General features: G+C 49.6%; 1 protein-coding gene across 2 annotated transcripts in view; it reads left to right on the top strand.

Moving 5' to 3' along the window:
- Nucleotides 1-22055, top strand: part of VPS13D (vacuolar protein sorting 13 homolog D) — a 2979414-nt gene that overhangs the window by 259867 nt on the left and 2697492 nt on the right. The gene's annotated exons all lie outside the window — the stretch shown is intronic.

Genomic DNA, 22055 nt, shown 5'->3' with positions numbered 1-22055 from the left:
TTATCACACAAATGATGTGGTCCCAGATATTAGTTGGAGATCCATCAGTTATGTGTGACGGACTGTGAAAATCCCATCTGTGTAACCTAGATTCACCTCTGAGAGACAGCAGTGAATCATCAACACAGCTTCTAATGATGTGGTAGCCCCTGGGATGGGGCTTGGATCCCCCATATGTCTCTTTAAATTTTGTATAACCGTGCCCACTCATGTAGACGCTGCTGTTTATTTGGAGCCTAGGGACCCCCATGATGACAGTACTTGCTGTGAATTGCGATTTGATTTATTCTAAACGCAAGAACCTGTATCCTTTCTATAAAGTGAAAAATAAAGTTGTTAAAAAACATTTCTGGGGAAGTCATTTTCCCTCCCCTACTTTCGAGAAAGTCTGCAACAATAGGATAAGATGCGGTTTCTTAAATGCCAGGCAGAGTGAAACATGCTGCACATTGTGCAGTTCTGATAGTGATGTGTGTTATGTTCACCTCTCCTGACGGTGAACCTACGGTGGATCAAGCTATGAAGTAAACCAGGCCACATTAAGGTAGTGCTTTTTCTCTGCTCATCTACATGCCGAGCCTCTTTATTTCACTTCCTCGTCTCTACGTCACAGTCGTGACTATCGGGACTCACTCCCAGTGGGGGGGTTACACAAACACCCCTCGGGCAGCTAAACACATTGGTATGCCCCACACGTAACACAGCTCACTCCTCCAAAACCTGCAAAGACAAAAACCAACACAAAATGCCACCATTACCGTGCCAAAACAAACATACAATTAAACAATATGTGGTCGGTTCATAAAGGTAGTTCTATACATTACAAAGTTTTTCAAACGCGACAACCTGGCTAGGTGAGGCTGAAGCTGGCACCCCCTCGTCTTACGCCAGTCTCAGGTCCATGAGGTTCCCTGGGGCGGGGCAACAGGTCACACTCAGGCTCCCCACATGGCGACTTCTCCGGTGTACAGGCATCTCCCTGTCCAGACAGGGACAAACCCCGACCAGGAGATCCAACACTTTCACGTTTCTCACCAGGTCCAACATCACCATTGGATCCCAGGTCAAACTCACTTGAGAGTACACAGTCCCCTGCTTGACTGCTGCTAGGATTCTGATGAGCCTTAAGGAATGACACATTCCTCGTGATGGTTGCTCCGTTCCTTGTTGCCATGACCGTGGTCCCATTCACTTTCTTCACTATCCATGTCTCAGTATCAAAAGGCAGGCTAAACCTTCCTTTAGGGTATCGATTCCTCACCATGACGGCATCCCCTACTTTTAAGTAGCTGGATCTCGCTCCACGCCTCATTGATACCTTGTCATTCTTCAGCTTGCGTTGCCGCAGTCTGTCCGCCATCAGCTCTTGTTTGGCGGATACAACTTCAGGGTGCGGCATCACATCACCCATTGGTCGGTTCATGCACAGGGAGCCCCATGTCCCTGTGCATGAACCGACCAATGGGTGATGTGATGCCGCACGGTGGTAGAGTGAGGGGTCATTCAATACTCTCTTAGGAATCCATACAAAGCACAGTCCAACTCTTGTCTTTCTGCCACTGAGTTCCTGATGGCCTTGTTAAGAGTGCGCATGAAGCGCTCCACCTCCCAATTGAGTTAAGGCCATATGGGTGTGACTTTCCGGTGACGGATTCCCTTGCTTGAGAAAGGAGGTCCATTATCGGTATGAAGTTTTTTAAACAATCCATGAGTTGCCATAATTTTCTCAAAAAGAGGAATAGTCTGGCCGGCCGTGGTGGACTCTATAATTTCAATCTCGGGATCCTTGGAGAAATAGTCAGTGACCACCAACATATGGCGCCCATCTGGGAGACTTCTGAAATCTGCGCTTGCTCTCTGCCAGGGAAATGGTGGAATCACTTCCGTAAGTATGGGTGCTGTGGGGTCAGCAGGCCCGGCCTCTTGACAAAGTGAGCACCTCTTCACCGTTTGTTCCACCAGGGCATCCAGACTGGGAAACCACACCTTGCACCATAGTCTGGATTTCGTCTTGATGACCCCTTGATGAGCCAAATGGGCCAAGTCCACCACCTTCTGCTGCAGACATCCAGGAATCACCAACTGTGAGAAGTTGGCCTGATGTGCAGTGTTCACTATTCTAGTGATCACTATATATCAGTCCAAACAACCCTTATTGATGATTGGTTGTAAGTCAACCTTATAGACCAGCTATCCTAGTAGCATGGATACGAGCAGTCTAAGGCTAAGACTCTAGAGGGCGTGTTAAGCCAGCTGTTTTACCATCACATTACCCCTTGAACACCCAGTGAAAGGACACCACACAAGTGTTATGAAAATAAACAGTGTATTTATTAGAATCACAACAACCCTGTACTCTTTATGAGGACAGGGTGCTAGGCACACAACAAAACTCTTACGAAAATACTTAAGTTAGCACGTTATACACAAATGCCCGAGGGGCACGAAAAACCATATACTTAAAAAGTGGAATGCGAAATTACTAGCAGGTAAGTACAGTACTAATAGGCTTTGGAATCGCTAGGACTTGACTAGGGAATCGTTAGATTACTTCTAGGAGACCTAGGGGACTCGGGTGCAGAGTGTGCACTCTCACGCGGGATGCGGGACAAAGTCTATGGAGGCTAGTAAAGGCAAAGTTAGTGTTCACGGGCGAACCCGACCTGGTAGGAAGAAAACGACAGTGGATCCTGACCCTAGGATAGTGAGGCTATGCTGGGACACCGAAGTGACCTAGCCCAGGGGCTGCAGCTGCATAGGTCTGAAAAGACGTCGGGGATCTCGTTGCCGGACCAGGAGCCTGGAAGAAGGAAGTTGCTGGCAGGCGACCAGTGAAGAAAAGTTCGATGGATCCAAGCCTGGATCAAGGAAGAAGAAAACCTGAAAGCAGAGGGGACCAAGTTCTTGAATCACTAGCCAGTGATTAAGTGGGCACCAGGATGGCACCGGGCGAAGTCACCTCGACTAGGTGAGTGGGCGACGCTGGCTCTGCAGATCTCACGGACCAGGAGGCGTTGTCGGCGACCAGGATGGAGAGGCGAGCTGTCCCACGATGGATGAAGCTGTCGGCGTCGAAGTTACCCAGGATTGGGCAACAAGCCTTGGCTAATTCAAGCCCACGCGGTGGACTCAAAATGGCGTCTTGAGTGGACCAGGAGGGTCCGGGGTGCTCCTCTTTTGGAAGGGAGCAAGGGCCAGCCTGGAGCAACCAGACCAGCAGCAGAAATGTCGTCGGGCGTCGTTCAGAAGGCCACAAGCCAGCGGGCTAGTAGCCAAACAACGCGGTGAGCAGCAAAAAGCAGAAGGGCCCCACGCAGATCGTGGAGATGCTGGGAGGCTGCACTTCGGTGCTGGAGCTGCTCAGGGTCGGGGCTTCTCGGACCCCAAAGCACTCACCAGGAAATTACTCGGCGGGCTTGCTGGAAAGAAGTCGTGCAGTCTTGAAGATGGCCGGTCCCTCGAGGTCTCGTCACACCCACGAATCTCAGCGTGACTGATGATGCAGGTAGAGGTCAGAGGTGCCAGGGAAGCCGGTTCTCGTCGAGCTGGGCAGTCTTGATCCGGAGGAGAGACTTGCAGCAGACCGCAGTGTTCTTAAGATGGTGCCTGCGGATGCAGGGTGACTACTCCTTAGTCACAAGGGAGAAATCTTAGGAAGAAGTCTTGAGTTCCTTTCGTGGAAAGTAGTTTCAGGATTCAAAGATGATCTGATTTGGAAGGGGGCCAGTTCCTACCTTTATCCTGTAAAAAGGGGCTGGCACGCGACTAAGTCCTGCCCTAGGGGTGGGACTAGGAGGGGGGTGGTTACACCCACTTCCTTGGCGGGCTTTTCCCCAGCACAGGGTCTGGAGTGACCCTGGAACTGGTTCCAGCCAGCCTATGCACAGTGAGCACCGGGGTGCCACGTGCAGTCACCTTCCTCTAAAGCCCTGCCTACCTACAATACACAAAACCCTGTCTGGGACGGTGCTGGCACCGCCCCTGGCAGGAAACCCTTTGTCCTTATCTCCTGCTCTGGGAGGACTCCCAGCAGCAGGAGGGCAGACTTGTGTCTCGGTGGCAGCATCCATTTTGTGGAGCTGAGGCTCTGTTTGACTTTAACCGGGGTTAGGGGTTACATACATGTCGTGTCCCTCTAGAAGGGTGGAATGCTAACCCCGTCGCCAGAATTGGCGAGGGGTTAGTATTCCAATTCGTATGACACCTTACTCGACATGTTTTGATAAAGCGATACCAGAGTTGGCATATAACCGCGAGGATTATAATGCACTTAAGAGTATATGGTATGCGATATCATGGAAACGGCTAAGGGATGGATCCCGAAAGCCGCAGACAGGCTCAGCTCATGCCAGAGCACCATCTCACACGATTCCAAGCACTCTGCCTTCAGGATTGTTAAGGCCTGCCATAGGAGTGACTGATAGGAGATCTGTGTGTCCATTTTAGGGTTAGATATAGGTATACTATATCTAAAGCAAAGGGTGATTACACCACCTTGCCCCAGCTGTCAAGCAGCCAGTTGTGTCAGATTTGGATGGCCAGCCAGGGGTGGCATAATACATGCTGCAGCCCCTGGTAGGCCCTGGGTACACCTATGCCCTGGGTACCTAAGGTACACTGTACAGGGACTGATAAGGTGGCTCAATATCCAATTTAGATATGTACCTAAGGTACATGGAATCCATTTTACAGAGAGAGCAGTGGGCCTGAGGTCCTGAACAGCAGGGCCTCAGGTCAACTAAGTCAGAAAACCAGCAAAACACCAGGCAAAAAGTTGGGGGCAACCATAGTCAGGGATCTACCTTCCTACATAACCCCCCCCCAAACGAAAGGAGATAAGGCTATCCTTGTCCAGGTAAGCCTATATTGCCTAAGTGGCCATTTAAGGAAGTACCAGCACTGGCATGGTTACCCCCTATGTCATGGTCCACTAACAATCCCTCACCCTAAGGGTGTCTGAGGGTCTCCACCATAGGGAATCTCTACCTGTGGTGTGTTTTGTCAAAGAAAAAGGCTGGTGCTGAAATGGAGTACTGAAGTGAGGCTCCACTAACTTTGGACTCAGCTTCCTCCAATCATCATCCACCATAGAGGCCTTTCTTTCCAAGACTGAGTTGTTTTGGGCTCTCAGGGTCAACCTCTGGCTACCTACAGCTGGAGGTTGGGTCCCTCTGTTTGGCTTACTGGAGGGACAGGTCAGGTCTGGGGCCCTCAGGTCCCAAGTTTGGCTGTGCCCAACAGTGTCCATCTGTGGGAGGTCCCTAACTAATTTTAAGGGGGATCCCTCAGGAGTGTGTCTTATTTTCACTTGGCTAGGTCTACTAGCTTCAGTGCCCTTAATCTGCTGATTGGGGAATTCTTTTGGACAGGGGGCCCTTTGGGGTCCAACACTGGCCTCCCTGACCTCTACAGCCCTGGGCTGACTGAGGCAGGGTAGAGAGGGGCAGGTTACCTGCTCCAGACTGGGTCCCACCTTGGAAGGGTCCACTGACATCAGGGGTTCTGCCAGGCTAGGCCTGACTACCTCTGTGGCAGTTTCTTCACAAGGGGTCAGATCAGTTCCCTGAGGAGGCTGATCCTTTCCTAAAGTCTGGTGGGAGGGAGATTTCTCTTCCTCCTCAATACTCTCTGTCTGAGTGGAGTGATCCATAGTTTCAGGCTTCACAACACTATCATCTGTCTGAGTTTGAGCTGTGGCCATCACAACTCTCCCAACCTTTTCAGGAGGGGGCTCAGTTTTGGTGTGGGCTGTTACCATGACAGCCTTGACAACCTGTTCTGGGAAGGAAGTTGTCTGAGATTGGGTTGTGACTGGCACAACCCTCCTGACCTGTTCAGGGAGGACATCTTGGACTGGGGCTGTGGCTAACACTGCCCCACTAACCTTACCATGGATGTTTACCATTTTAGAATGGGTTTCTTGCTCTACTTCAGCCCAGGCTGAGAGCTCTAAATCATTCCCCAGTAGGCAATCTACAGGCAAGTTTGGTGACACTGCCACTCTCTTGTGGCCAGTGACACCTCCCCAGCTGAGATTGACCACTGCCATGGGATGATCTCTCTGTACTCCATCAATATTGGTCACCTGGTATGTGGCACCAGGTAAAAGTTGCCTTGAGGGGACTAGACTCTCAGTCACCATAGTGATGCTAGCCCCTGTATCTCTATAGGCCTCAACTTTTATACCATTGATGAGGGGCTCCTGTCTGTACTTGCCCAAAGTGTTGGGACAAGTTGTGAAGTTGGCAAACCCCATGCCAGTCTCACAGACAAGAGTATCTAAGTCAGGGGACCTGGTTAGGCCAGAGTCCCCAGGAACTCCCAAAGTAAATGCACCCAAATTCTTGGGGGCACTCCCACCACCTGGGGGATTACTACTAGTAGTAACAGGAGGTTTGGGAATGTTACTTGGGGGTATGTTTTCCTTATTGTTATTCTTTGGGCAACTGCTGTCAGTTTTTAAATGACCCACCTGTTTACAGGGATAACAATAAGGTTTCTTCTGGTTGTCGGAAGGATTCTGGGACCCACCCCCCTCAGAGGATTTTTGGGGCCCTGATGTGGTTTGATCTGTAGATTTATTCCCACCCTTCTCTTGAGGCTTGGTTGATTCCTTTTTCTGGTCACCACCTTGGTTCTTGGGCCTAATCCTGGTTCTGACCCATTTGTCTGCCCTCTTACCCAATTCTTGTGGAGAGGTCAGATCAGAGTCTACCAGGTGCTGGTGTAATAACTGGTTCTGACAATTATTTAAGACTTGCTCTCTCATAATTAGATTATACAATCCCTTGAAATCAGTAACCTTACTACCCAGTAGCCAGCCTTCCAAAGCCTTAGTGGCACAATCAACAAAGTCAGACCAGTCCTGAGACTGAGTTTTCTGGGTGTCTCTGAACAGCAACCTGTACTGCTCAGTGGTTAAGCCAAACCCATCAACCAGTGCATTTTTCAGGACCTGGTAATTGTTAGCATCCTCAACTCTAGTAGTGAGGAGCTTATCTCTACCTTTGCCATCAAAGGAGAGCCACAGTATAGCTGCCCACTGACTCTGGGGAATGCACTGCACAGTGCAGGCCCTCTCCAAAGCAGCCATCCATTTCTGGATGTCATCCCCTTGCTTAAAGGGGGGCACTATTTTTGTCAGGTGTTTAGTATCTAAACCCTTCTCTCTATCTCTTGGGAGATTGCTGCCACCAGTGGGAGCTGACCCACTCATCTGCTGCTCTCTAGCAAATGCAAGCTTTTCTTTGGCCAGGGCAAGTTCTTCCCTTTCAATCCTCAGTCTAGCTTGTCTCATCCTTGCTTCATGCTCTTTTCTCTGAGGGGAAGTAAATCTCCTCTGTGGAGGATTCCTTCTCCCCTGAGAAGAGGCATTAGAGTGCAGAGATCTATTGGAGTCCCTAGAAAGAGATCTATCTCTCCTAACTCCAAGGTTAGGCCCACTTCGGGTTAGTACTGGGGGTCCCCCAGATCCTAGCCCAAGTAAGTCTAAGTTGGTCCTAGTTAGCCTTCTGACTACCTCAAGACTTTTGTCTACCTCATCCCCAGAGAGTTCCTCCTGATCCTCCTCCTCCTCAACTGCAGTAGCAGTGTTGGGGAGGTCTGGATCCCCAGAGGTTCCCTCTAAGGCTGGCATGTTCTCATGTAACTGAGAAAGCTTTCTGGCATCATATGTCTCTAAGAGACCTATCAGAAAGGGAATGGTGGGGTTAGACCCCTGCTTCAGTTTTCTGGAGACACAGATCTGTCTCATCTCCTGGAAACTGAGAGCTGCATATCTTGAAGTGACCTGTGGAGGGTCAACACTGACCAGGGGAGTCTCAGTAGATTCTCCCTGGGTAGACATGCTTTTCTAGTGAGGTGTAAGTGGTGCACTTACCTACACTATATGTTTGCCTACTGATCCCTTGCTAGAGTTGTAGTTTAGGATGTGCTAGGCCCTAGGAGCTACAACAGCTGGTTCAGTAGAACTCAGAGTATTCTAAGCTAAGTTATATGTACCTTTAGTACTTATGTGATCTTTCACAAGATATTCTTAGGGCATGTGTGGTAAAACAACAGCAAGCTCAAATCCCACCGCTGCCACCAATGTGAGAAGTTGGCCTGATGTGCAGTGTTCACTATTCTAGTGATCACTATATATCAGTCCAAACAACCCTTATTGATGATTGGTTGTAAGTCAACCTTATAGACCAGCTATCCTAGTAGCATGGATACGAGCAGTCTAAGGCTAAGACTCTAGAGGGCGTGTTAAGCCAGCTGTTTTACCATCACATTACCCCTTGAACACCCAGTGAAAGGACACCACACAAGTGTTATGAAAATAAACAGTGTATTTATTAGAATCACAACAACCCTGTACTCTTTATGAGGACAGGGTGCTAGGCACACAACAAAACTCTTACGAAAATACTTAAGTTAGCACGTTATACACAAATGCCCGAGGGGCACGAAAAACCATATACTTAAAAAGTGGAATGCGAAATTACTAGCAGGTAAGTACAGTACTAATAGGCTTTGGAATCGCTAGGACTTGACTAGGGAATCGTTAGATTACTTCTAGGAGACCTAGGGGACTCGGGTGCAGAGTGTGCACTCTCACGCGGGATGCGGGACAAAGTCTATGGAGGCTAGTAAAGGCAAAGTTAGTGTTCACGGGCGAACCCGACCTGGTAGGAAGAAAACGACAGTGGATCCTGACCCTAGGATAGTGAGGCTATGCTGGGACACCGAAGTGCCGAAGTTACCTAGCCCAGGGGCTGCAGCTGCATAGGTCTGAAAAGACGTCGGGGATCTCGTTGCCGGACCAGGAGCCTGGAAGAAGGAAGTTGCTGGCAGGCGACCAGTGAAGAAAAGTTCGATGGATCCAAGCCTGGATCAAGGAAGAAGAAAACCTGAAAGCAGAGGGGACCAAGTTCTTGAATCACTAGCCAGTGATTAAGTGGGCACCAGGATGGCACCGGGCGAAGTCACCTCGACTAGGTGAGTGGGCGACGCTGGCTCTGCAGATCTCACGGACCAGGAGGCGTTGTCGGCGACCAGGATGGAGAGGCGAGCTGTCCCACGATGGATGAAGCTGTCGGCGTCGAAGTTACCCAGGATTGGGCAACAAGCCTTGGCTAATTCAAGCCCACGCGGTGGACTCAAAATGGCGTCTTGAGTGGACCAGGAGGGTCCGGGGTGCTCCTCTTTTGGAAGGGAGCAAGGGCCAGCCTGGAGCAACCAGACCAGCAGCAGAAATGTCGTCGGGCGTCGTTCAGAAGGCCACAAGCCAGCGGGCTAGTAGCCAAACAACGCGGTGAGCAGCAAAAAGCAGAAGGGCCCCACGCAGATCGTGGAGATGCTGGGAGGCTGCACTTCGGTGCTGGAGCTGCTCAGGGTCGGGGCTTCTCGGACCCCAAAGCACTCACCAGGAAATTACTCGGCGGGCTTGCTGGAAAGAAGTCGTGCAGTCTTGAAGATGGCCGGTCCCTCGAGGTCTCGTCACACCCACGAATCTCAGCGTGACTGATGATGCAGGTAGAGGTCAGAGGTGCCAGGGAAGCCGGTTCTCGTCGAGCTGGGCAGTCTTGATCCGGAGGAGAGACTTGCAGCAGACCGCAGTGTTCTTAAGATGGTGCCTGCGGATGCAGGGTGACTACTCCTTAGTCACAAGGGAGAAATCTTAGGAAGAAGTCTTGAGTTCCTTTCGTGGAAAGTAGTTTCAGGATTCAAAGATGATCTGATTTGGAAGGGGGCCAGTTCCTACCTTTATCCTGTAAAAAGGGGCTGGCACGCGACTAAGTCCTGCCCTAGGGGTGGGACTAGGAGGGGGGTGGTTACACCCACTTCCTTGGCGGGCTTTTCCCCAGCACAGGGTCTGGAGTGACCCTGGAACTGGTTCCAGCCAGCCTATGCACAGTGAGCACCGGGGTGCCACGTGCAGTCACCTTCCTCTAAAGCCCTGCCTACCTACAATACACAAAACCCTGTCTGGGACGGTGCTGGCACCGCCCCTGGCAGGAAACCCTTTGTCCTTATCTCCTGCTCTGGGAGGACTCCCAGCAGCAGGAGGGCAGACTTGTGTCTCGGTGGCAGCATCCATTTTGTGGAGCTGAGGCTCTGTTTGACTTTAACCGGGGTTAGGGGTTACATACATGTCGTGTCCCTCTAGAAGGGTGGAATGCTAACCCCGTCGCCAGAATTGGCGAGGGGTTAGTATTCCAATTCGTATGACACCTTACTCGACATGTTTTGATAAAGCGATACCAGAGTTGGCATATAACCGCGAGGATTATAATGCACTTAAGAGTATATGGTATGCGATATCATGGAAACGGCTAAGGGATGGATCCCGAAAGCCGCAAACAGGCTCAGCTCATGCCAGAGCACCATCTCACACGATTCCAAGCACTCTGCCTTCAGGATTGTTAAGGCCTGCCATAGGAGTGACTGATAGGAGATCTGTGTGTCCATTTTAGGGTTAGATATAGGTATACTATATCTAAAGCAAAGGGTGATTACACCACCTTGCCCCAGCTGTCAAGCAGCCAGTTGTGTCAGATTTGGATGGCCAGCCAGGGGTGGCATAATACATGCTGCAGCCCCTGGTAGGCCCTGGGTACACCTATGCCCTGGGTACCTAAGGTACACTGTACAGGGACTGATAAGGTGGCTCAGTATCCAATTTAGATATGTACCTAAGGTACATGGAATCCATTTTACAGAGAGAGCAGTGGGCCTGAGGTCCTGAACAGCAGGGCCTCAGGTCAACTAAGTCAGAAAACCAGCAAAACACCAGGCAAAAAGTTGGGGGCAACCATAGTCAGGGATCTACCTTCCTACACCAACCTTATACATCTCATCAAGCACCCTTCCGGGGATATTATCAACTCACCCCTCACATTGTGATGGGACACCAGTGTAGATCATGCGGCCTGAGTGCGATACACGGCTTTGTCCAACAAGATGCCCCATTTCCTGTATCTCACAGCAGAGAGTCAGAGTTAGAGGCACTCATCCTCTTTGTGGATTCCAGGATCTCATCCAAAGATATAGGAAGGGGCCTGGATCGTTCCACTTCCAGGTGCACATATTCCTCTGTTTCTTCTGCCTCCGTCTCCTCGCTCCGAGGGGCTGGACGGACGTATCTCGAGCGATAGTCCGCTGGGTTTTGAGGTCCCGGACGGAGTACCACAGTGAAACATTAGTCTTATAATTGAAGAATCCAGTTTTCAATTTGGGGTGGTGGCTTAGATGATGACCCCATGAACAACGGAATGAGCGGTTTGTGATCCGTGTGCACAGTAAATGGCTGTCCATACAGGTAAAAATGAAAATTGCGGCACCCCCAGTGGATAGCTATGGCCTCCTTTTCAATATGCAAATACCTCAGTTCCGTCGCAGTTAACGCTCGACTGGCATATGCCACCGGGGCTCATTCCCCGCTGCCTTGCTGCTGAGAAAGCACTGCCGCCAGTCCGATGGGACTGGCATCCACGGACAACTCGGACTCCTTCGCCGGATCGAAATACACCAATGTCGTATCTGCTGACAGGGTTGCTTAGTGGCCTCAAAGGCGCTCTCCTACTCTGGTTCCCAATTCCAGGTAACATTGGATTTAGTTAATCCTCTCAACGGAGCAGTAAGATATGTTATATAGAGAATGAAATGGTCACTGTAATTCACCATTCCCATAATGCTTCTTACGCCAGTCACATTAATGGGGGCAGGAGCTGTTTATATATCCTGGACTTTCAGGGGGTCTGCTGACACCCCTTCTTGTGAAAAGTGGTAGCCAAAAAACGATATCTCCTTTTTAAGAAAGTCACACTTTTCTCTATGGAGGGTAAGTCCGTTCTTCATCAGTCGTTGAAAGACCGCTTTTAGGTGGGAAAAATGCTCCTCCAAGGTGGGGATGTGCACCATAATGTCATCACTGACATTGAACACCCCATTTAGGCCAGAAAGGACCCCCTGATTGTGTCCTGGAAGACCTCTGCAGCACTGGAGATTCCAAAACTTTAGCGTTTGTACCTCCTCAGTCCCACATGGGTAGAAAACGTGGTGATTGTACGGGAGGCAGGGTTTAGCATCAGCTGATGATAACCGGCACGTAGATCCATCTTCAGAAACCCATCTCGACCCACTAACCTCGACCACAATGTCATCTCCTGTAGGAGTAAGGTGCCTTTTGTGCTTGATGGGGAGGTTAGGTAGGCGCATATCCACACAGATCCGAACTTCTCCTGGCTGCTAGGGTTTTCGGGAGACACCCAGGAAGTCGGGCCGTCCACCCTCTCAATAACACCCGCTTGTTCAAGTTTGGCCAGTTCCTCCTCCACCTTGGGCCGAAGATGGAATGCCACCCCCCGGTGTCGTAAGGCCACAGGCTGAATCGACTCGTCAATATGAAGCTTTATCAGGCGATCTTTTAAACAGCCAATACCCTCAAACAGCAGTGCAAACTGTCATCATGTCCTCCACATTCTCTTGATGCACACTGAGTGCGAAGGCGAACAACTGAAGTAGTTCCGCTATCCGGCAACTCAGAAGCATGCCTTGGCCCCCTTTTGTGACATATATTTTGGTCTTCGTTGATCGAGATCCATGCGCCACTGTAGTGGTGAATACGCCTGCCAGCGGAAGAGGATCAGTGGACCCCTAGGCATAGACTCTGGTGGCGGTAGGGCTCAGGACAGGTGAAACGGGTAACTTGAGCATCATTGAACAGGCCATAATATTGATAGATGCTCCAGTGTCAATCAGGGCCTGCACCTGTTGGCCCCCCACCGTCACACTGCACTTTGTAATATGTTTCCGCAGGTAATCTCCTGGTTGTAAGGCATGTATAACGTGAACAGCTCCCGTCACGTCGTCCATGTCTCACTTGTCAGTGTCTCCCTCCTCAACCGTAGGATCCTTGGCATACACCTGGTTGAGTGGTTTAGGTCGAGGATACCGTGGCATCGATGCGAAGCAACGGAGCTTCGCAAAATGATTCGTCTTACCACAGTTTGAACATCTTTTCCCATATGCAGGACACAGGCCTTTGTGAGGGAATGGTACTCCACAACCATAACCGGTTCTGGGTTCCAACGACGTTTTATTCCTCTGTTTCCTCCTGTCTGGGGTCCTGGCAGTAACAGTATTGACCAGCTCCACTTTTACTACTTGTTGGAGTGCCGCCTCCATATGGGCCGCCTGTACCCTCGACAGTTCCTTGAATCTGCCCCTGGTCAGCAAGTCGGCCATTGACATGCCCGGGACCTGCAGGATAGCTTCAACGTAGCTTAGTAGATGAACAGCCTTGTATAAATTGGGCACCGATGTCATCTGCTGCATCAGTCAACGTGCATGTGCTAGCTAAGTCTCTCAGTCGCGTTTAAAATGCATCAACTGACTCATCAGGTAGCTGCCTGGTTTGACGTAGCAGAAACCGCTCATAATCTGGGTTCGCTTGCGGTTCAAAATGGGCTGTGAGTGCTCGTTTCAATGTAACATAGGTTTGTGGCGGGCCCGTCTCAACCACTGATTTACCCAATCTGTGGATAGCTGGTCCCCCTAAGTGTAATAGCATGAGACGCCTGCGTTCTTCATCCAGGTCAACAGCAGCAAAGTAAGTTTCTAAGCGATCCACCCAGTCCCTCCACTTAGCTGCCTGAGATGAAGGAGGTCCATCAAGCAGAAATGGCTCCACAGGGGGAATGGCTGACATAGCGCTGGGAGTAGACTTGGCGCCAGTGACTGGGTGTCACAGCTAGTGGGTACAGCAATACATCCCCCCACCCCCCTCAGGTCCTGGCCACCAGAAACCAGCACTGTCCCTTGACCACCTTAGCAAAGTACAAGGGGGGCTCCAAACAAACGTGCACTCCTCCCTCACAGGAGACCGGAAAGCACTTGCCTGCCAAAACGGAGACCAAGTCCTGCATCGCAAGACGAAAGGCTACTCCACTCCCCCGTGCAAGGAAACGCCTGCCATCCACAATGCACTCCGGCGTCCACCGGCAGCCCCTCACAGTAAGAGAACACAAGCAGACGCCAAGTTCCAGCTGGAGCCGCCCATCTGCAGCTGCCGCGTCATCCAGGTCAGCAAGCCACGCCCCCTAGCAGCAAACAGGGCTGTCCGACCACCAGAGGAACCCAGCAGCGGAGGCGAGCGCCACACAAGAAGCACAGGTCCACACACCAACAACGGCCGAACCGCAGGGACCGAGCACAGGCAGGTGTGCTCCCCGACCACCGCAGCACATCCACAGGCAACGGGACGGAAGCAAAACAGACGCAGGAACCACCCGCTTCGTTGCCACTTGTTATCTTCACCTCTCCTGACGGTGAACGTACGGTGGATCAAGCAATGAAGTAAACCAGGGCACATTAAGGTAGTGCTCTTTCTCTGCTCGCCTACATGCTGAGCCTCTTGTCCCTACGACACAGTCGTGACTATCGGGACTCACTCACAGAGGGGGAGTTACACAAACACCCCTCAGGCTGCTAAATTCCTTGGTATGCCCACACATAACACAGCACAATGTGGAGACTAGATGGTGCTCTGCACATTAAATGAGCAGCGAAGCAGAAATTGCAAAGAGGCTATTGCAGGGCGCTGGCTCTGTATATACTATACCAAACGGAGGTATAGTGTGCAGAGTCTAGTGGAACCCCAAGGGTAGGCAGAGGTAAAGTTAGATAGCACCTCTCTCTCTATTTGTGGTAGTGTGGTCGAGCAGTAAGGCAGTATCAAAGGACAGTGTTAAGCATTTGTTGTACACACACAGTCAGCAAATTAATTCACACACTCAAAGACTAAACTTCAGTACAATTGTTTTTGTATAAAAATATTATTTTAGTTATTTTGTTTTCTAGAACCAAGCAAGCCTGGCACAGCTAAGTGATAAGTACTTTGCAGTAAATATACAGTTGTAATACAGTTTGGATTTGTAATAGTAAATGCACTTTGTTTTGACTTACAGTATGGTTTCAGAGAAATGCAATAATTTGTAAATTCAGTACATAGACTTGAATGGGTTTTTCAGTAAAATTACAGGTAAGTTACTTTTGAGATTACTTTTCTTACTCGGAGTAGTATACCTGAATACTACCACACTTTTTTCACACAAAAACAGTCAATGTTATCCTATGGAGGAAAATTGTGTTATCTGTTTTGAGGTAAGTATTTGGTAGTTGGAGTTGAGGTTCTGGGGATAGACTCAGGGGTCCCCCAGGGTCAAGGATGCACTCTTGTTACACCCTCAGCGGCACTTGGGCGGCCAGGTGCAGAGTGCTGAGGCCCAGTGTTATCCAATGGGGGATAGGGGGCCTCCGGTTTATGGCTGCTGACTAGCAGGCTACTTGGTTTTGGTAGCAAAGCTCCTGGACTTTAGCTCAGGGCAAATGGGGAAACAAAGTAGCACCAAAGGTTGCACCCTCAGCGACACTAGGGCGGCCGGGTGCAGGGTGCTGTTTCGACGTCGGGCGCCCTGGTGTTTTCAATGGGGAACCTCTGGTTTGCAAAAGCACTGCAGGCTTTGGGACGACGGTCTTCTGGGTGTGACCACCACTTTGAGAGGTAAGTTAGGAAGTTAGGCGTTGGTTATGCACCGTCGGTTTGGGCACACGAGGCCCTGGGGCCTCGGGTGCAGGGGTACCTTTTGGGGTAGGATCTTCTTACCAGCTCCTTCTGGATTTAGACTGCAGGCGCCAACTGGAGGCTTGAGGCAGGTCAGGGGTCACCAGATCTCGGGTCAGGATCACAGGGGTGACCTCCTCGTGGTGTTTGCCCACTCGAGCTTGGGACGTGGACGGCGGGTGCAGAGTGGTGCGGATTTGCGGTTTACGGCCAAGGCCAGAGGTTGCAGATGAACAAATCTGGTGTTTACAGGAGGCAAAGTCTTTCTGGTTGAAGGTAGGCAGGTCCTCTGGGGTTTTCGAGGTTGCTGGCTGCAGGACACACCGGGATTTCGCAGGAGCAGATTTGCAGGAGCAGGTTCGAGGTGGAGACAGGCCGGCAGGGCTGGGGCCAAGTCAGTGGGCGTCTTCCTCTTGTTACCTGCTGCACGGCTGTTCGGTCCTTCTTCTTCTTCTAGCTTCTTCTTGTCTGAGGAAGCCAGGTTCAGGGGTGCCCCAAAATACTAGATTTAGGGGTGTTACAGGTAAGTAAAAGGTAGGGACCAATGGGTTCCTTCCGTGGGGTAGGAACATCCCCTATTATGCCACCCTCCAGTGGTAGGGGGGCATGAGCCTGTCCCTGGTTGGCTGAGTCCCCCATCTTCAAGATGGCGTGGACTGGGAGTTGTGCTTCACCTTGCCTCCCCCACCTGAGGGGTGGAGTTGGCAGAGGTGGGAACACCTCTCTTCCTCACTTGTTTTTCCCGTCGGTTCTCCCACCCAAAGTGGGGGAGGAGGCTTGCACCTCGTCCCAGCGTTTGTATTGTTTCAGGCCCCAGAGAGCAGCAGGCTCTTGACCCAGGAGTCGAGAAACATGTCTGGTGGTGGCAGCTGAAAGCAACCACTCAGCCTGGACACTAGTGGTAGGTTAGTTTTCAAGGGGCATCTCTAAGATGCCCTCTGTGTGCATTTTTCATATTTTCATGAAATCCCACACTGGCATCAGTGTGGGTTTAATATGCTGAGAAGTTTGATACCAAACATCTCAGTTTTCAGTCCAGCCATTATGGTGCTGTGTAGTTTGTAATGACAAACTCCCAGCACCAAATAATCTTAATGGCAGCACTGCACTTACAATGTCTAAGAATGGACTTAGACACTGTAGGTGTACAGGGCTCATTCACATGTACCATCACCACTGGTATAGTGCACCCAGCTAGAGGGGTGACTGACCTATGCCAGGGCAGTGGGTTGTAGGCATGGCACACAGAGATGTGTGCCATGTCGACTCTTCACTTTGTTCTGCACCAAAACACGCAGCCAGCAAAGGCAGTGTGTGAGTGTAATGGTACAAGACCTCTAAGGGTGGCACAATAAGTGCTGCAGCCCTGAGAGGCCTTCTCTGGTCACAGTGCCCTGGGTACCTGTGGTACCATTTACCAGGGGCTGACCTGTGGCCAGAGATGCTAATTGGGTTTAGGCTTTAATGCAGTTTTAGAGAAAGAACATAGGCCCTGGGTACCTGATTAGCATGAGCCCAGGGCACACTCAGTCAAAGCACATCGACAATTCAGCAAAAAGTGGGGACAACCATGCAGAAAGAGGGCACTTTCTCACAGCTGTGCAGTGCTCCCCAGAGTAATTGAGCAGCCAAGCTCAAAGACAATTACTCCACAAGCCAAATCGTTTTGCCTTGTTATGGTCCATGAGTAGCCAGGCAAGAAATACGTTCTTCTGAGGTGGACTACTTTTCTTTTCGATGCTCGCCCTTCCCAATGCAGATGCTAAGTAAAAGGGTGAAATGCTCTCACTCAAACTGCCTGACACACCAAACTCGAATGGGTGGCCTGTGGTCTGATCCAAAAGGTCGATGGCAGTAGGAAGAGAGCCAAGGGCTGAAGAAGGCGGTCTCTTTGCCCGCTGTGTAGGGTAACTGAGGGGCTGATACAAAATGTGAATGACACTATGAAAAGCAATGGCTCGAGGAGGGCTGTCCTAAAGCTCCTTTTTAAGTACTAATTTATTTATGTTTAGGCTACAATATATTTCACATGAATAGAGCTAGCGCCACTGCACTTCACACCTAAAAATGTTCAGGAGTCGACCAGGAACATTTCCGCCTCGTTCCAAATTAATAAGGATATGTCATTCTGAGTTGTATAATAATTTCACTCCAGCTCAGCTATTTTCACCTTGAGAATGGCTTCCACGTTCCAACTTTCACTGGTTGAATGCTGGAAACATATGTATTTTTCCTCGCTGTAAACTCAAAATTGCTTGTTATCAAGCTGTCGAAATGCATTAAAAAAGTATGGTAACTGTGATACTGCATGCAATGTGGGGGAGGTCAAAAGTGTTGCTAAAAAAAACAATATTCGGTACGTTATTTTTTTTGTTTTTTCACCGTCAGGCAGCTACATATAAAATAACGCGCAGCTTAAATGAAAATAAATAAAAAAGATGTTACTCAGTGGTGTAGGAATCTGGCTTTTTATGGAGTGTACCAATCAATGGGTACACCATGCAAAAAGCCCAGACAACCCTCATTGGTTTATAGGGGCTTACTTTAATAATCCCAAGGGCTCTGTTTGTGGTAATGTGATTGAGCAGCTTAGGTTTATAGGGGAGTATTGAGCATTTGTTGAGCACACAGAGTCGATCAATGAGACACTCAATATGAACTCTGAGACCAATTTATAACAATAGTACAGATTTTTATTTAATTTTAGACACCAAGTTCATCAGAATAATGTTAGTACTTTCGGAGATAGAGATTTAATACTAAAACAGTAAAATAGTCTAATAATGCTTGTCTGAGGTATGAGCCTCGAACGTGGTAATATCCTAAGGGAGAAACATTCACTGCATACATATACTTGCAAATGTTTCTTGAAGGTGCCTTTAAGGACTTAAGGTGCTTAAGGCTTAGGTCCAAGAGACCACCTGCAGTCCGATTTTACCTGCCCTGGTGTGTCAGGGTGCAGATGTGCTGGTCTCATTGGTAGCCTTGAGCGCTACACGTTAAAGTCAGTGGAAGGGTACCTGTAAAAGGCTGCAAGTGGTGTCTTGGGGACAAGCCCAGCAGAACTCAAAGGGGAGGTCAGCTCTTGAGGGTCTCTGAAGCAATGGCACACAGTTTGTTTAAGTGAACCCAGAGTGAGGAGCTCGGGTGCAGAGATGTTTGGCCGACCGACCACTTGCATTAGAGGCTCTCACGGTTCTTGGGTGGACCTGGAGAGGGAAAGAATACAAGACAGCAGGACCACATTTGGTGTAGGCCTCGACGGTCTAAGGTCCCTCGATGGCAAGTCAGCTTTTGGCGGCTGTGGTGTCTGGTCTGGACACTCAACAAGCCTTGGTTGCAGCAAATGCTCCGGTACCCTGGGTATTGGTGCAGGGAGGCTCCTGGAGGGTCTAGTGTCTCGAAACTCGCTGAAGAGACGGGGCTGATCTCTTAGGAACCACGGCGACCTCCTTATGGCGAGAAGCTTCCAAGTGGGCCCCATGGCCAGCAAAACCAAGAACCTGAGCAGTGCCTGCAGATGCAGGTGTGGATGGCTTCTTCACCCCAAGGAAGATACTCTGTGGTTGGTGAAGCGCTTGGCAAAACTTAGGAGGAGGCACAGCTTTTGGACGAGCCGGGTCATTGCAATTGCCGAGGTTCAGCAGCAAGGTAGGATTTGACACCAAGTTCAGGGTAAGTCCTCATTCTCCTGGTGACTGCTCTTCTTTGTCCTTCTTTTGTTCCCAGGTAGACAAACCTGCTTTCCTGGTGTCAGGGAGACCGCTAAATACTGAATTTAGGGTAGTGTATGATAGTAGCCAGTGGGCTACTTACCCCGGGGGTTTACTACACCCCCTATATGACCACTTCCTGTGTAGTGTGAGCAAATACTGACCCAGAGTTCCTAGTTTTTCCAAATCCGAAATGGTGAACCCCTTTCTTGGCTATCCTCTTCAGTTGGCCCACCTTAGGGGTGTGCCCTACCTGAAAGTGCAAAACATACAAGGGGATGGACGGAATGTTGCACATTGGCAAAACATTCACACCCAGTCACAGATCTGGGTTTAATCCATCGTTATTTTGCTCACCACGCCACCCCAGTTCAGAGATGGCCAGACGTGGGTCCCGTTCTCACTGCGCCACTGGAGTCAAGCTATCCTGGCTGAAGACGGCTGATAGCCAGAAACCGGTCCTAGGATGCTTGATTCCGGTCCAGGGAAAACATGGCTTGCCAGTTCGGTCTGGACTGTTCCCGTGAGGCACAGGGTCAAGACTGATTTGCATATGGCCATGTCTGAACTGGGGTGGCGTGGTGAGCAAAATAACGATGGATTAAACCCAGATTTGTGACTGGGGGTGAATGTTTTGCCAATGTGCCACATTCAGTCCATCACCTTGTGTGTTTTGCTGTTCATCCTATGTGGGAAGGGTATGCCCAGACGTGGGTCCCGTGCTCACTGCTCCACTGGAGTCAAGCTATCCTGGCTGAAGACAGCTGATAGTCAGAAACCGATCCTAGGATGCTTGATTCCGGTCCAGGGAAGACATGGCTTGGCAGTTCGGTCTGGACTGTTCCCATGAGGCACAGGGTCAAGACTGATTTGCATATGGCCATGTCTGAACTGGGGTGGCGTGGTGAGCAAAATAACGATGGATTAAACCCAGATCTGGGACTGGGGGTGGATGTTTTGCCAATGTGCAACATTCCGTCCATCACCTTGTGTGTTTTGCTACCTGAAAGTGCAACACGCCTGCTGACTATCTCATTCCGTGCCTGCTCTGGTACCAAATAGGTGCCAGGCCAGGGGGTGGCATTCACCAGGTTTGGGGGGAATCCATTGTTGCATATCAAAGGTGGCAGAGGCTTTATAAGCCTCTGGCCTTGACATGCTATATCACTAGCCATCCTGCTGGAGGAGTTGTTACCACTTTCCTCCGGAGCAGGCATTGTTTCTGGTCTCTGAGAGTGCGGTCTCTCACCTATAGGGGGTCAGCTAGTAGGTTTTCAGGGGACACCTCTATGGTGCCCTCTGGGTACATGTAAAAATAAATCTGCTACTGGCATCAGTATAGATTTATTGAAAGCAGGTTTTTGATACTAAACCATTATGTTGCTGGGTTACTCCTAATGACCAATGCCCAGTACATATACTTAAGATAGCTTCCTGATCACTTGTCTTAGTAATGGAACTAGACATCCCAGGGCATATCTGCTCATGCAGATGTGCCCTCACATGTAAGATAATGCACCCTGCCATAGTGCTTTAAGGCCTGCTGTAGGGGTGACATATGTATAAGCCATGCAGTGTATCTGGGCTTTGCACACAGGGAGTGTGCAGTGTGATGTTTTCAGAAGAGTTTGTGCCCTTTCACGCATCCTGCAATGGTAGTCTTTATGCAGTCATTGTGTGGGTCCCTTTGGGTGACATAATACATGCTGCAGCCCATAGGGACCCTCTTTGGTACCCATGCCATGGGTAGCATATGTACCATTAACCAGGGACTTAAAAGGGTGCGAAAGCCCTTGCCAATTGGGGTACAGTTGAGCATGTTGCAGTTTTTAGGGAACGAGTACTGGCACTGTGGTCTATTTATCAGGAACCCTTTGCACATCCAGTCAAGAACATCAGTACCAGCGGGTAAAAAGTGGCGGTGTCCATGTCAAAAATGGGCACTTTCCTACAAGGGGGAAATGCACTATAGTACGTTATGGAAACCTTTATTAATGCACTGCAGAGGTCTGTGTGTAACCGGAGAGCCATAGAATGAAATCTTGGTTGGTGCAGTGGAGAATAGTGACTTGTATATTTTTAGTGCTACGAGGTTCCAGCCTGTGACAGAAAACACTGTGAATATGTAAGTCATTATTTTAAACTTGCATTACACACAGTATAAGATAGTTGGCAACAAAATGCGCGAAAAGGTTTAAGATAAAATGGTGCTTCCAAAATATAGATTTTAGTAATACCCCAGCTGTAAGTAATGCAATTATTTTAGATAACTGTCCCTTCAACACCTCGTCAGGGGTAGTAAGTGATATATAATTACATTTACAATTAAAAGCACACACTTCACAGCTCAGTTGTTAACTCTTTGCACTATCAATGAATTTTTTTGTCCTTTGTCATCTTAAAGATTCATGTGGTTTGACCAATTAAAGCCATCTCCCAATCATCCTTTCCATTTGCATATTACCCTTTACGTTTGCAGAATTAACTTGTTGCGCACATTTGCATTTCTTTCTGTAAAGTAGGCAGCTGGGCAAGAAGGCTTGTTTAGCAGTCTACCCCTAACCTCGGTTTCACATCACAGGAGACTCACTAAATGCCACTTTAGCTGAAGCATTTGAACTATTGGAATTAACCGTGGGACAATTGTCTTTTTACAAAAAGTCGGGGAACGTTTTTTATAAATCAAAAACTATGGGCATGCCATGCTTCTCTGATCCCGCTTCGACCTCAGT

This window comes from Lissotriton helveticus, chromosome 5_1 (assembly GCF_964261635.1).
Source record: "Lissotriton helveticus chromosome 5_1, aLisHel1.1, whole genome shotgun sequence".
In the NCBI taxonomy this organism is placed as follows: domain Eukaryota; kingdom Metazoa; phylum Chordata; class Amphibia; order Caudata; family Salamandridae; genus Lissotriton; species Lissotriton helveticus.
Note: the sequence above shows the minus strand (reverse complement) of the source record. Positions and strands in the feature narration are given on the sequence as shown.